At 32.5% G+C, this 15,635-nt stretch overlaps 1 protein-coding gene across 2 annotated transcripts in view; it reads right to left on the bottom strand.

Moving 5' to 3' along the window:
• Positions 1-15,635, bottom strand: part of LOC131847913 (homeotic protein ultrabithorax) — a 161,681-nt gene that overhangs the window by 92,644 nt on the left and 53,402 nt on the right. The window lies entirely within an intron of this gene.

Genomic DNA, 15,635 nt, shown 5'->3' with positions numbered 1-15,635 from the left:
TTATCTTTAAGATTAACGAGCCAATTTTCTTAGTTAGCTATAAAAAGAATCGCTAGGCCAACCTCGGGGCCATCACGGCCACTTATGGGTTAACTTTGGCCCTACTAATATTTGGGTTCCGTTTGAATTTATTATATCGTATAATTAAATCCGCTACTATTATAAAACTTTCTTCTTTTATGTTAATATTTAATAATTATATTAGAATAATATTAAGTTATGTAGCTATTGAATTGACAGTTGATGTTTAATGAAACTGTACATGAAATTTTTTTATACCCACTTATTATACGTGGTACGAATTCAACTTTAATTGTAATTGTAGGAATTCGTTACAATCGTTATTTATTTACCAATCGTCGTTGATGGGTAAATAAATAAAAACTACAATACTGGGTATATGGGTAAATAGAATATGTTTATCTACGTATAATTTATAATACCTATACCTAATCAGATTACGATAGTACATAATTATAATAACCTGTAAGTGTGCAGCTTGAAAAATTTATATCGTGTGTATAAACAAAAAATTCACTAGGGAACAATCGAGTTATAAATAAGAAAATTTTAAATTCAAAAATAACAATTATAAGGGAAATATTCTTCCCTTATCCCCGGGGTCGGATACAAGGAAACAAATTGGATTAAAGTGTCAAAGGTGAAATAAAAAACTCGCATATACTTTATCTTTCCGATGTCTGTACAACGTCACGGTCTCTTTTGTGTGCTTACGCGAAATTGGTTTCTCGAACCATCTTAACAAAAACACATACGGTTCAAAATCCTTCATATAACATCAAAAAGTCACATGACTGGCCAGCATTATGCGTATTTGCATTTAAAACAGTAAGTAAACACCGAGTAGAGTATTCGTGAATGGACGCCCATGTTTATGACTCGTTTTATGACCTGTTAAGCGTAAGGATCGCTCGTAAAATGAATTGTTTGATGGTTATAGTTGGTCTTTTTACGTTTTATAAATCTGCGGTTCCATTCATAAAATTCTTTAGATTCTGGTAAATTATAGCCGCGTATATTTCAGAGATTACAGAGAAATCTTACGTTATTCAAACATCACGCTGAAAACATTTACTTCGTTTTTATTTACGAGTGATATGAGCAATTTTATGAAGTATTCGAGAATTTCAGTACCTTAATGGTTTAATAAACTGCCTTCTCTTCCGAATGGTCTTGGAATTCAAACATCAGTGCCATGTTTAATCTATACCTATAGTACGAATGCTGATCAGTCTGAACTATTCTTGAAAAAATATTGTTATTGATTTGTTAAATATTATTTTTATTTGTGTGTAAATTATGTGTAAATTTGATATTAGATGTTTGCACAAAAACCAACGTTGGATTTGTTTTCGCTCCCGCAAATCGGGCGTGTACAGGCGCGGACTAACTTATTTTTGTTCGTAGGCACGCAGGATAGATGGATCCAATTCCAAATTATGTCTATCTTGGGAATTAACGGTGGGACGGGGATTCCAGTTTATCCAAAAAAAGTGCGGGAAGCAGGGTCGGAGGGTGTTGCGGTGGCCGGGGGAGGGAACGGATGGAAGTTATTTTGGAATTATGATTCCGGATGCGTCCTAGGAACACCGCGTGTTTCACGCCTCGTTTCGGTATTAATATCGGTCGGTTGCAATCGTTTAAGTTGCATCGGGACGCAATGTAATATTTATGTTGAAATATTTACACGTGTGAATACCAACAAATTATGCGCAAATAATTATAGGAAGTTACTATACTTCTGATTTAAATTTTAACTAGTCATTACAGTAACATTCTATATGCATGGCGTAAACTTAGGTAGGTAGGTATGACTTAGCTTGAAAGTAGGTCGATTTATGTATTGATGATGGATTAATAAATATTTACAACACAATTTATCAGATATTTCATCAACTGACGTATTATTTAAACATAATTATATGTATTTAAACATTAAAGTTAGCTTCCACCAAGTTCTTTACCGTACTTGGTTTCCAAAACACTGCCTATCAAAGAAAAATCTTGCGACTAATAAAGATACGAATGTATAGGTATCTACCTACTTAATTAATGTTCACACAATAGGTTGACTCTTTATATTAAATAATTAAATTAAATATTCATGAATTTACTAAAACAGTGCAAGTGGTAACTAATTACTTTCAAACATTAATTAAAATTTTAATTAGGTAGATGAAATTTTAGTACCATGTATTAATTAGCATAAAATTGTATATTCATCTTTAATACATAAAACGTAAATAATGACTACATAAAAATCCATATTATTTTTTTCTGTCAATTCTAATAATAAATTGGTAGATTTAAAAAATGCGAGATCGAAATCACATGGCGACAAATTAAAACGTCTGGCCAAAAATGCAGTACGTGTGTTTTAATGGGGTGTCACCGGGGTTCTTAAGTATTCCACCGGCCCACCCCATAATACCCAGTCTCCTTAGTCTAGCACGTCCTCCCCTTGATATATTAGTCCCAGTTCGTCGTACATAATTTTGTAGAGGGTGGTTCCACCCTCTCGCGAGCGTGGCCGATTCTTACAATACGAGACTTTTGTTTATAGCCGACTTTTGTGTATATAAAAATTATTCACCTCCAGTCGTCAACTTTAAAAATAGCAGCTAACTCGGCTCTGTCACCTATCTCTTGATTCCGTGGGAACTTTGGTATATACTTTTTACTAGTTATCACTTCGAAGTGATGTTATAAAACGTACTTATATTCAAAATTTTAAGTTATTAGTCTCTACCGTATATGCTTTACGTTGATAAATGAGTCAAGTTAAGTTACTCTATAAGAGTCAATTATACTAAGTACCTATATTCTATTTTAGGGCGCGACCTACGTGAACCTCGGTATATTGTAGGTACGCGATATGTTAAGGATGTGATATCCATATTAGATATGATTGATTGAGACTTGAGATTGGATATTGGATCTATCTGCGTACTAAATTTCATTCGGATACCTACTTCTAATATATTTGGATAATAAAAATCCATACATCCCCAAAACCGTTCGCGTTTAGAAATTGGTAAGATAGATATGTATATCAAAATAATGACCATTACTTAGTACCGTAGCCGTAACTAGACCGATTTAGTATTATAAAGAGATTATACATTATCTGGGAGAAAAGTAATTGTCTTCGAATTTATGAGAAGAATTAATTATATAAAAAATCAAAAGTAGGTAAAGATAAAAACTTTAAACAAATCTTTTATTCTGCTTACCACAAAAGACCTCTCCTTTCAGGTAAAAGACAGATAACATTTACCTACAAATGTGTGGTTTGAACATAGAATTTGTATAAGATATAAAAATACAGGAAATACTCGCGTATATTGTATAAAAATAGACATGATATTCACATTACCGTTATTAGAAGATACTGCCAGAATCTGCAAATTTTTATGTGTATTTCCTCCTAAAAACAACATGATGTCAGTTACATCCATTTTACTGTTCATTAAAAAGTATTGATAATGTATGCGATTTTTATAGCTTTTAAATAATGTTCCTTCGAATACCGTGCTACCCAAATGATAAATGTATCATGATTAATTCAATAAATCGCGAGAATGTAATTACACAATTAAATTGGATCTTTTGTTATTTATTGTTTTAGATAACAAAAGGGAACGTTGTATGTTTTCTTTAATTGTGTTTTAGGTGTATATATTTAAAATTTTATTTGTTAATATTTTATTTATATTAAGCACGAAAGTTTAAAAATAAAAGTATATAATACTTTTGTAAATAAGAGGCATCATGTCTTAGTACATGTAATATCATGAGTATCACGAGCGTCACATGATAACGTGATGATCGTAGGGCTGTTCATGTATATAGGTAACGCTTACCTTTTACTATCAGGTGATATCCGTTAGATTGTTACTTCAAATCACATTAATAAAATTGATGATAATATCTTGTTAAAATAGAAAATAACACCCGATTTATTTATTTTGTAAGTTGAGGAGTATTACAGAGATTTAGTGGTAGTTTTTAATTTATAAATAAACTATTTTAAATGTATGAGTTGTGAAGATTATACCTGATTGCTCTATATAGGTATAGGATTACGTAAACAAAGAATCTGTTAAATCATTAGGTATAGACATAGAAACTTAATATTTATATGTATGCAGTGTAGCAATCTGTATCCAGCAGTAGTTTATAATGATTTGTTATCATGATGTAAGTATCCTCACAAACATGGATAATCACCAAACACTACATTTATCACTTAGTTGTTAATATATTGTATATACAATCGGTAGGTATATCTGTATGTGTGGTAGAATGTCATTAGTTGTACACAAGAGAGTCGTTCGTCTCATGTGGTCGCGTGCTCCTCCATATTGAATTATGTGCGTAACGATCACAGTTCAAATAAGCTTGATGGAAAAATTTTAGAAACCATTTCTAAATACCATTGGGAGCCACTAATCTAATTATATTACTCTTGTTATTTATTTCAATGAAATTATTCAATTATTTACAACTTTAAAACCTCATAGTAGAAATCTTATAGTAGTAGTTTTTACATAGAAAGACTTACTAAAGTACAATTGCAGAAAGTCATCTATGTGATCCCATATTTCTGATGCCAAATTTGAAGCCTACATGTTATTTTGATGCATAATCTATATTACTGTAAAGTTTCATCAAAACCCGTTAAGTAGTTTTTGTGTGTAAGAGTAACAAACATCCATACTTATAAACTTTCGTATTTATAATATTATATTAGGATAATCAAACCAAAATTTATTTATATATCTATATAAAAAAAAAAACAAATATTAAACGCTGTCAGTTTTATCAGTACATTTACAACTCACGTAGGTGCGCGGCTCATATTATTTCTCATAATAATATAATACAGTCCATTAGTTAAATTAAGCAAGATTTCTCTCCCTATCTTGGCGAGGTATTTGTCATGTAGGGGCCCGGTACTTACACTGCAATACATTGTGGTTAAGGCATTTAATTTTGTGTTAGACATAAATCTTCATTTTGGAAGTCTACGGTGCGTCTTATGGTTATAACAGAATTAGCTATTGTGAAAATCAAGTTTTGATGCGATTGTGGTAATTGCTAGTTACGTATGTGTATATAATCATATAGTATGATAATTAGCTAACGATATGTGAAGATAGTTGTATTTTACATGTACTATGTACAGACTTAGGGTGGAATATATTATTGTTTACAAAAGTGCAGGTAGATCTTACGTAAATGACTAGATGACTATCCTGTCCTTTGGAAAATATACACATACACTCTTTTGTTTCTGACTGAAAGTCATATCAGGTTTATTTTAAGGGTATTGCATAATGACTGTATTTGTTTTATTAAGTTTAAAACATAACATTGATAATTCTATCAGTAGATGCTATGATACCATGAAAGTTTAATAAGGAAAATTTATAATATTCCTGATATAATATGTGGATGTTTCAATTACAGGGTCAAGTCAGAATAAGAAATTACAGTTCTGGACTTCTGTGGTAGTAATGAATTACAAAACATTCTCTTTTGGCAGCTAAGCCTTTACAATATTACAATATACAAACCCTTTTTACTTTCGCATTTTTTACATGGATTAAATTTACCCCAAAAACTTTATACAGTTTATATAGTATTGAGTCATTAGAAAACTATGGCGTCCGCATCGTAGATCAACGCGCCCACGCGCTGTCACAGCAAGCCCTGCTATGTTTATGGGGACCCTACTGGCTGCAAACTATACCGGTGATAGTAGATACCATGTAAATCTATATTACATTGTACTGCTTGTTGTTTCAATTAATTAACAGTAAGGTAAAAATTGTATCTAGAATAGATATATCATTTTTTTAAATTGGTATAACAAGGTTTCATGTTATAAATAATGCTAGCCGTCGTTAATAGTTCCCGTGATTCTCTTCTTAAGGATTGATATGGTACGTACAACTTCGTATTTACTATATGCACAGCAGTATCCAGCCCTTTATAGTTATTAGGATTAAAGCTTCTGGACTGTCGTTTCTGTTATTCAGAGAAATATACGTGAATTTGTACGCATATAAGTACTTATTAAAAATTATTGTTTCAGGACTTTTAAAAATTGGTACAATAACCAGAAGAGATAGAAATATTTAAGAATGCTAAAATTATGTATTTTGTGAGAAGAACTAATCCAAATGCAACGGCGTTTTATATCAACTACAAAATAAATAAATAGACGATAAATATGAGGATATGGAACCAGTAGTGAACTCAGTAAGTGTATTTTTACAGTTCTTATTTATATAATATTTCAGAAACTTATTCATAAATATAAAGTTATAAATAAGTTTCTGAATTATTGTACAGATTTTAGTGTATCTGAGATAGAAAATCAAAAACTCATACATGTCAATTAGAATATAATATATACGCGTAATTTTAAAAAAGTGTACCTACTATAATCAACGAATCAATACTTACATATTTAGGCACAACTAATTTTAAACATGTTACAGAACGTGGACGGATGATTATATCGATTTGCAATTATTTTTTAGTTATTCAATAATAATTAGCAAATTTCATTAGGTGCAAATAGGACACCAGTCTTGTAGGCTTGGAACATTTTGTGGCGAGCATACCTGCATAAACCATTCAAGCCTCCGATTAAATTATTTAACGTCTTCATTCCCCGCGGTGTACGCAGGTTGCATGCTGGCATGCGGATGTTAAGATACATGGACTTGAATATATATAGGTATATGCAGGTTGTATATATACTAAGTTCGTATACATATATAAGTCGGCACTTAATTTAAATTTAACATTAACGTTATAAACAGTGTCATAGAAACGATTTTTTAATTATTATTTATAACAGTCCCGTAGCCAATACAGTAAGTAGCCTGTCAGAATAACCTCCACGCCGTCCTGTAAACCATCATGGTTAATTTATAATGAATTTGTCACAGTGGGATAATTGACCTAAATTCATCCTCAATCTGTAATTTTAAACTCGTGCCCCGTCAGCGGATACAATTAGCGAAAGCGAGTTCACTATTTTATTATCGTTATTGAATAGATCGACAATCTAAACGAATTTATTTCATATTTTGAAGAAATTCCGACCAATAAAACAAGTTATAAATTTTAATAGATTTTCAATACGGCATAAGAAACAAATTTAAATCTATATAGAAAATTAAATTAATAGAAGTAATATTTTTAGCGATATAACAAGTTTCAGATATATGTGAACAGATAACAACATATTTCATATAGGTATTATATCTATATCTGTATATTAATGACAGAAATAGTGTTTGTGTTCATCTAATCCATTCAAATCCTAAATTAGCATTATTGGTACTTATTATCGAGGTTACGTTATTATAATATTCAATATATCGGAAAGCTAAAATCTATAATCCGACCTAAAATCAGATAAGGCCACGGAAACTATGAAATGTGTGCTTAAGGATTTAAGACGGTATCACAACAATAAAGCATATCCTCGCAGTATATTTAAGGAGGCTTTAACTGTAGTATATTATTTAATATTAAAGATCTTAAGGTAAACGGGTGGAGTGCCTGCATTTCTGCGATAAGACCCCGCCGCCCCTCCCTACGCTTTTTGGGGGTGGAAGCGTCTAAGAGGCGGCCATACTTCAAATTGCGTTTAACTTAGATAGCTAGTTTGATACATTGCTTCCATTATATTGCATATCAAAGGGCTTTGATAAAATTGAGTATGTAATATAAATACAGATTTAACGGTCCATTGTTACTTACAAGACAAATATGGAATACTAGGTCCGCATCCAATGTATTACCTGCAACAATAATATGAAAACTATGAATAATAGTTCTAGTAATATAGACTATTATATATAAAATTATGTCTACCATATATAGCACACACAATTAATTAAAAAAAATATTACTTTCAAATTTGACGGCATCAGTGGTCTGGCGGTTGGGAATAGTGCCTTGCGTTGGTCCCGGGTTTAATTCCTTGCACATACAAGCATTTGAAATCATGAGTATAATTATTTGTGTTGGTCTTGGTGATTTATATATATGGTGTTTTAAGTATTATCTATGAATTAAAAAAAAATCTATGCAGGTATTAATATCAGTTGTCTATAATACAAGGTCAGTTTGGAACTAGTTGGCGTTATGTGAATTGTCCTGAGATACTAATATTATTAATTATTATATAGAGAAAATTATACAGGGATACAATAACGATATTTAATATGCATTGTAAATAAACTGGATTTAAAAAAAAAGTTATTCAATTGAGTTTCTTGGCAGTTCTCAATTGGATCTATATACCGAACTGGACGGTAGGGAAAAAAATTATAATGTAAAAACTTGACGTTTATAAGCGGCTAAAATATCCTACATGAATAAATGATTTTTGAATTTGAATTTAGTCAACTACCTATGTCTGAAATTTTTCTTCATGGTTTTAAAATTTTTAAAGAATTTAAATCGCAAAAAACGCATGTAATATTTACTTCATATTTGTTTATATGTATCTAGTATCTCCATATAACATCATACATACAAAGCATTCTCGCATGACATACACACACCTAAACAATGTACGGAACGAATTGCAAACGTAGCTCTACATCACGGCACGTAGACGCAAACACAGTGCGGGCAGCCAATATAATATCGATACTATTCGATATCACATCGATACAATCGAAGTCAGAATGGACAGAATTCAACTCACATTCGAGTTTCCTTCGATTAGAAAAATTATTCGAAATAATATTTTGAGAAGTTGAAGGTGAATTCGTTTTGTATAGTCACTAGGTATCGTCAATATCAACTTCTATATTTTCAAGAAAGAAATATATTTTATAACAGTTCTAAGTAGGTCACACACTGCATTTGGTCCGGGATGAAATTGCTTTATATTCTTGCCAAATTTTATGACAATATATTTGAAAACAACAATAGATGAAAACACGATAGATATAGATTAGAATCATCGAGGACTTAGTCTAAAGTTACCACAACTCATACTCTCAGTAAGTCAAATACTGTCAGTAATTTGATAGAAAAATATTTCCTTTTCAGAAGAAAAATAAAGTATTTTGCTACGTAAAACTAAGATATATAATACAATGATTATTAGAAATATAGACAAAAGTGTAAACTTTTGCATTATTTTATTCTTTTACTTTTAGCCTTCTTAACACTACTCCGTCTACTCACGGAATAACGTGATAGTTATTAAATCCATATTGTTTAATATATGTGTAATTTTGTAACGATATTGCAAACAATGGCAACTTAAAATAGCCCGTGGCAATACAGTATCGTTGTAGACAGATTAAACATCGGAGGCCAAATGAACGCGCGATAATTTATCGCACATACCCCCGTGTGTATTAGCTGTATCCGACTAATGCCGGCTTTCGATATTCGGTTCGGTCGCGATTCGATATTTACGAGCAAACGAGTCGCATTAGACTGTCCGCTCGTAGGTAAATTAGCACAGATGCTCCACTGTTACAGTGATTCATTCCAAATTGGCTTTTCAACGCGGAAAAAACGGTCCGGCAACGGCACTGCGGTAGACGCTATCTAGGAATTGGACCTAAATAGCTTTTAAAACAGTTTGCGTTTTGTTCTCCTTTCCCATTTTCCAATGGTACTTTATGTGCAACCAGTATTTTTTACTAAATAGACTAGTGTAATAAGGTAGCAATCGCATGGAAGGTGTCTATAGTATAACAGGGTACCAATTTATGGACAAGATACCTAAATAATTCTGCAATAAATAAATAAATCTGGTCATGTTTTGTTACAGTTCAAATTATTGAAATGATTTTGTGTTAATCCAAAGTGCATTGGATAATTTGCACGTAAATTTAGCGTGTGAAAACGTATCCTTAAAAGCAATAAACAAATCGAATTTGCAATTAAACATGGTGTAATGGTGTAAAGGCGTTACCAAGATCGTTGGTAGCGGCAACGCCTTACGATGACTATCGGCCCTTCCCCGCCTCGGCGCGTGCTAGACCTCCAGATAAATTATTGTAGTCAGTGAAATTTTATGACTTAAAGAGCGGTAAGTAGTCGTTTTAAATTAGACTTGCAATAAATATACAGCCTAAGTGGTAGTAATAGACGTTGGGAAAATGCTGTACTAAGGCTTCGACATTAAATTACAATTGAGAAGTAAATCATTTAGTTAATAAATAAAAACGTAAACTTTTTTGCATATAGACAAATAATATTTATCATAAATTCAGAAACACGTAGGTAATCGAAGTACGATAGGGATGTAGCTTATTTTTAATGAACTGCAAATGATAGTCTGTGAAATACACAAATGTTGCATTTCCCAATAATGAACTGGGGAAATTACCTTTAGTATAAATAATCCGTGCCAAAGGGTGGCATCGATGCGCCGCTACTGCAAATCAAGTTGCCCCCTCCCCCACAACAACACCCCCACCGCGGACTGTCGACTATAAATAAAATTCACGTTTTAACAATAAAATGCATTTTCCGCAAATGCTCCCAGTGAATTATTGTTCGGGTTTTACGAGCTTAAAATTATATGGGCACGTAAAATTTCCGATCTCGATAATGCAAGGCCCGTGGCACAACACTATTTTTCGAAGAGCATAATTTCAAAAGTCCTGTCGCGGTAATAAAATGGTGTAACATGAAAAATTAAAAAAATAATATTTCTGTAATAAGATCAATCGAAATGAGAAAATATTTACCAATTATTTTTTTTACCATAAAGGTTATTATGTTGCATGCATCGAGGGTTATTTTTTATGCATTTTCCCATTTACCTCGAAATGGGTGGACGCTCCCCAAAATCTACGTCTGACGCCCTTAAACATCGTGTCACGTAGCGACCCCAAAATACTTATAAAACATTTCCCGAAGGAAAAAACAATGTTTTATTCGCAACAAAAATAGATCACGAGACCGCTTGATGGTGAACCAATGGCGGGTAGCCCTCGGGCACAGATGGCGACACAAGCGCACAGATAGCAGAAATATGAATTGTAGCTTTCGATATTTGTCACTTGAATTACAACTCCCGACGGACTCGGAATGGTCGAATTGCCAGTCGCACCTCATTCGTTGGATGATGTATTTTTCTACCGAATTCTGGTCAGGGACACACTGTTTTGCTTTCATGTTTCCGCAGAAATATGTACCAATAGTTCTACTGACCAAGCTCACGTCATTACTTTAAACTTAGCTTGTGATTTATTTTTTACTTTAACGTTTCAATGTTTATTATTAGAGAGGTTTTGAAAATTTTCAATTAATCAATGCATTATTACAACAAATATAATTATCAAGAAACATCAAAATCTAAGTTTTAGCCGTAAAATCAGCCAACCTATACTATCTACTAGTAGTTCTATTAATGCAATATTCTTATAAGGAGAGACTGGCGCAAGATGTGTCGTGAACACGTGATGTAATACCTAATTAATCACACCACATATAGCTAAACGTTTATCCCTTGCAACAGAAGCTGCTACCGTCCGGGAGTAATAAGTAAACACAACTCGTAATAACGGCCAGTCACGCCAAGCAAACCAATTTGGGAGGTATTTGTAAACGTCAAATATGTTTGTGCGCACCTATTTATTGCGAGCATCCCTCACGTACGAGTAAATAACGGAGACACTGCGATAAAGTGAAAAGAGATATCCGAAAAGTACGAAAGCTTTACCGTAAGTACAATTTTTAGTTGCGCGAATTTGAGCTTTACTGTTTCATGATTGGGTCTATATTTATTTCGACAAGCTCACAGTTAAGCTGTTCTGAGTTAAGACGGGTGCGTATATAAGTGGAAAACTCAGTGCGCCACGTGCGAATGATTCATAGTCGTCCCTTAATTAAAGAAGATTTTAATTGTATCGGATGTCTGTGAAAGCGAAAATAATGCACTCCTAAATTGGGGTCGGAATTCGGAAATTTATTTTCGTTAGGCCGAAATATTGTTTCGCATGTTTTCAAATAATATCATCTTTGGGAAGCTATTGCAAACCAGTATCCAATTTTTAAACAATTCGGAAAGAGTATTACGTAGGTACCTATGACATGTAGAAGGGTAGTTACGTATCAATGTGTATACTGCATATTGAGACTTCAATTAGGTATTTATACAATACATATATAAGTAGGCTCTTGTAAAGTACGTAGGTAATTCATATAAAGTACGTACTAAAAATAACGGTTGTTTTGATTTCGGTTTTACTATAATTATTATTTGTTAATGTTGGGAATATTATCTAAGACGTATTTTATTCGATACCTGTACCTACAGGATCTATTTATGAATAATAGGTATATATATACAAGTTAACATATAATATATAGATTAACTTGTATAAGTTTGTACTGAGATAGCACTACCATTTAATTTTATATTTCACGTTCCGAATTGATATAAGTAGGTACAGTTTGTAAAAAACGCTATAGAAGTAGATAAGATTGAGCCACCAAGCAATCTTTGTATCAGGTCACATATTGGTAAATTTATGACACTGCATGCGCGACTACGACCATCAGTCCAGTTTTCTTTAAAGAGATTGTTGCTCTTATTGAAAAGTAATTTTTAAAAAATAGCTTTCTAATTGATCTATAGGTACAGTATATATAAGGTTTTTTAATTATGTGTGTAAATTTATTAGGTAGGTACTAAAATCTCGATATATTTTTAGATTTCAATCACAAGAACAAAATGATATAATTGATATTGGTACTTACTTTTCCAAATACTTACTAAGCAATGAAAGGAACAACAACTCCGTCTAACAAACTTTAAAACACCCTTAACCAGTAAATTCATTTCGCAGCTGCCGCCAACTAAAATATCTTTCTTAATTACAAAAGCCTTTGTTGAACGTATCTGATCTATGTAAGTCGGGGCGAATGTTTTAAATAGCAGCCCAACAAATAGGTTCCGGTTGAAGGCGAAATAAGCAAAACTCCTTAATGAAGAATATTTGAAGGGTTACGGCGCGGCACAGTAGGTACAATGCTATCGATTCTAAGTAGATATACATCTACTATTATTATGAGCAAGCTATGGGTACCATATGTTAATTTTCAAAATATCTAAAGAATTCTTATGTGAGGAATGTGGGGTAAAAACGCCAACATAACGATTCCATAATTTATCAATTCCAGCAATTTACCGATATGAATGTCACGCAAAACGCATTACGAGTTTCGAACACAAACCGCACTGAACATCAAACATTGGAAATTCGCATATTCCGACGGAAACTGATGACGGAAGCAGTGTAACGATCCTGTAAAGCTTGGAGCGTACTTCATTTGGCGAACAATGGAGAGGCCCGGTCCCACCGCCCCGCAGCGACACTGGATAAATTGACTCGGGCCTTAACTCGCGCCCGCCCGCGGAAAATTGGGGAAAATCGATTTAAATATCTTGAATGTGATGGCTTATCTCGATCGTAGGAGTTAACCCGTACGCTTTCAGTTGCAAGACACATTTGTATAAAATCTTTTACTTACATGTCTGATATCTTATTCGAAAGGCTATTTTTGTTGTACAAAAATAATAATGAAATCCTAATATTATTTTGGTGCTATTCCTTAGATCTATCAATAAATAGCATTCACTAAAATAATATTTTTCACATTTCACTTGCTCAAAAATTTACCTACATCAAATACGGATTAATAGACTGGGCAAGTTAATCGAAAGTGTTCTTATAGAACAGAATAGGACCAAATTAGAAAATAATTTATAGAGATGTGAATAATGATTTATGTGATAATATTATGTCCTTCGTAAATAACGCGAACGAAGCTTAATATATTTACTTTAAGTATACGTCTGGCTAATTCTGTATATATTAATAAAGAAATGCCAATTAAAATGTGTGGACTGAGAGCTCTCATCGGGATAATGTGGAATCTAGATAGTGACCGCTACTCGCTTAGCAAGATGAATCTTTTACTGCACGCGAGTTTAATACAAACAAAATCAACTAATTTAAAATGGACGCTAAAATACTCGATGCAGACTACGTGGATTCAAGTCCTTCCGGAGAACAAACTATTACTTAAAATGTTTGTAGTATGCTCTTTAAGTTTCTTACATATTAATATAAATCTCAGTGCCGATACTCGAAACCCCAAAGACCTCAAAGCAAGGTAAGCCCGCTTAACTTAATCTAATAGAATCACCTCGGATTGCTTTCCGATATTTACTGTTTGATTTTTCCCCTCGTGTAGAGATTTGGGACGTTTACCCAAAAGAGGCGTGTACCAGTTGATGGTAATAGCCGGTAGGGTCGCTGGGTACATAACCTTCCTAATTAACAATTTGCCCTACAGTCTATGAGGTGAGAGTTGATTATTTAGCGAGTATTTGTTCTCTTTATATTTTTATCACACATACACAATTACACAATATAAATTTATTCAAACACATCCACAATATTTTTAGAGTTCAATATGAGCAATGTTCTCCATTATATTTTCGAATTTAAGTAGGCACATAACAAAATGTATTCTCATTCAAAAAATCCGGAAATCATAATCCAACGAAAGGAATAAGATGTCAACAAAGAGGTTTTATATTTTTTATTAAGAATATTTATTAAATACTGCCTGTGCCCGCGGTTTTACCCGTGGGAAAATGTTATTCTGATGTATAAGCTATATTACTGTAAAGTTTCATGAAATTGCGTTCAGCAGTTTTTGCGTGAAAGAGTAACAAACAACCTTCCATACTCACAAACTTTCGCGTTTATAATATTTTTAAGAAAAGATTAGATACATTGAATACAAAAGTGAATATTTTTTTTTTATGATTTCATAGATATTATTAGCCTTGTTCCTCTTGCGATGTTTCAATTGTTAAGATGTTGAATACGAACAAATGTCCAGATAGACGGTCATCATAAATAATGTTTGTTACATTTTTGCTATTTGGCATAAAAAATGCAACAACTTGCGAAAGACATTGTAAAAGTAACGGAGAAAAAACGAACGGAACAACCAAATCAAATAACACGGCAATTCAACTACACAGTAAGTTGATTGAATCGATGATGCGCAAATATTTATAGATAGGGACGCAACAAGATAGGGTCACAATTTATTGAAATCCAAGTACAGTCGGGCATACATAGGCAGGTTACATAAATTGAGATCGGCAGCAATCAGACAAATTGGCTCCATCCAAACCCCTCCGAATTAATCTAATACGTAGGTTTTCTTAGCGAAAACCACTTAGCTAGAGAAATATGGATAAAACAGAGGGGCAAATACTGAAACTCATGCGATATATTTGTCTCAGTTGGCAAACGGAATTGAAATTATTAGTAAATAAAATCTATATTAGGTACTTTCTAGCAAAAAGAGCAATAAATATAAGCAATATAAAAATATAAGTATGAAATTGTAGATTTAAAAATATCGATTGAAATTCATGTACGAAATCTACTAAATATATTTAAATTTAAATTTAATTTACAGTTATTAACATATGTATATATATTTTTATCTTTAGATCATATTGTGTATATGTGGATTATATTGTGGTATAGTGAATTATATAAAAAATATGAAGTCTT

Source organism: Achroia grisella, unplaced genomic scaffold (assembly GCF_030625045.1).
Source record: "Achroia grisella isolate CSIRO2021 unplaced genomic scaffold, CSIRO_AGI_Agris_v1 utg544, whole genome shotgun sequence".
Classification (NCBI taxonomy): Eukaryota; Metazoa; Arthropoda; class Insecta; order Lepidoptera; family Pyralidae; genus Achroia; species Achroia grisella.
Note: the sequence above shows the minus strand (reverse complement) of the source record. Positions and strands in the feature narration are given on the sequence as shown.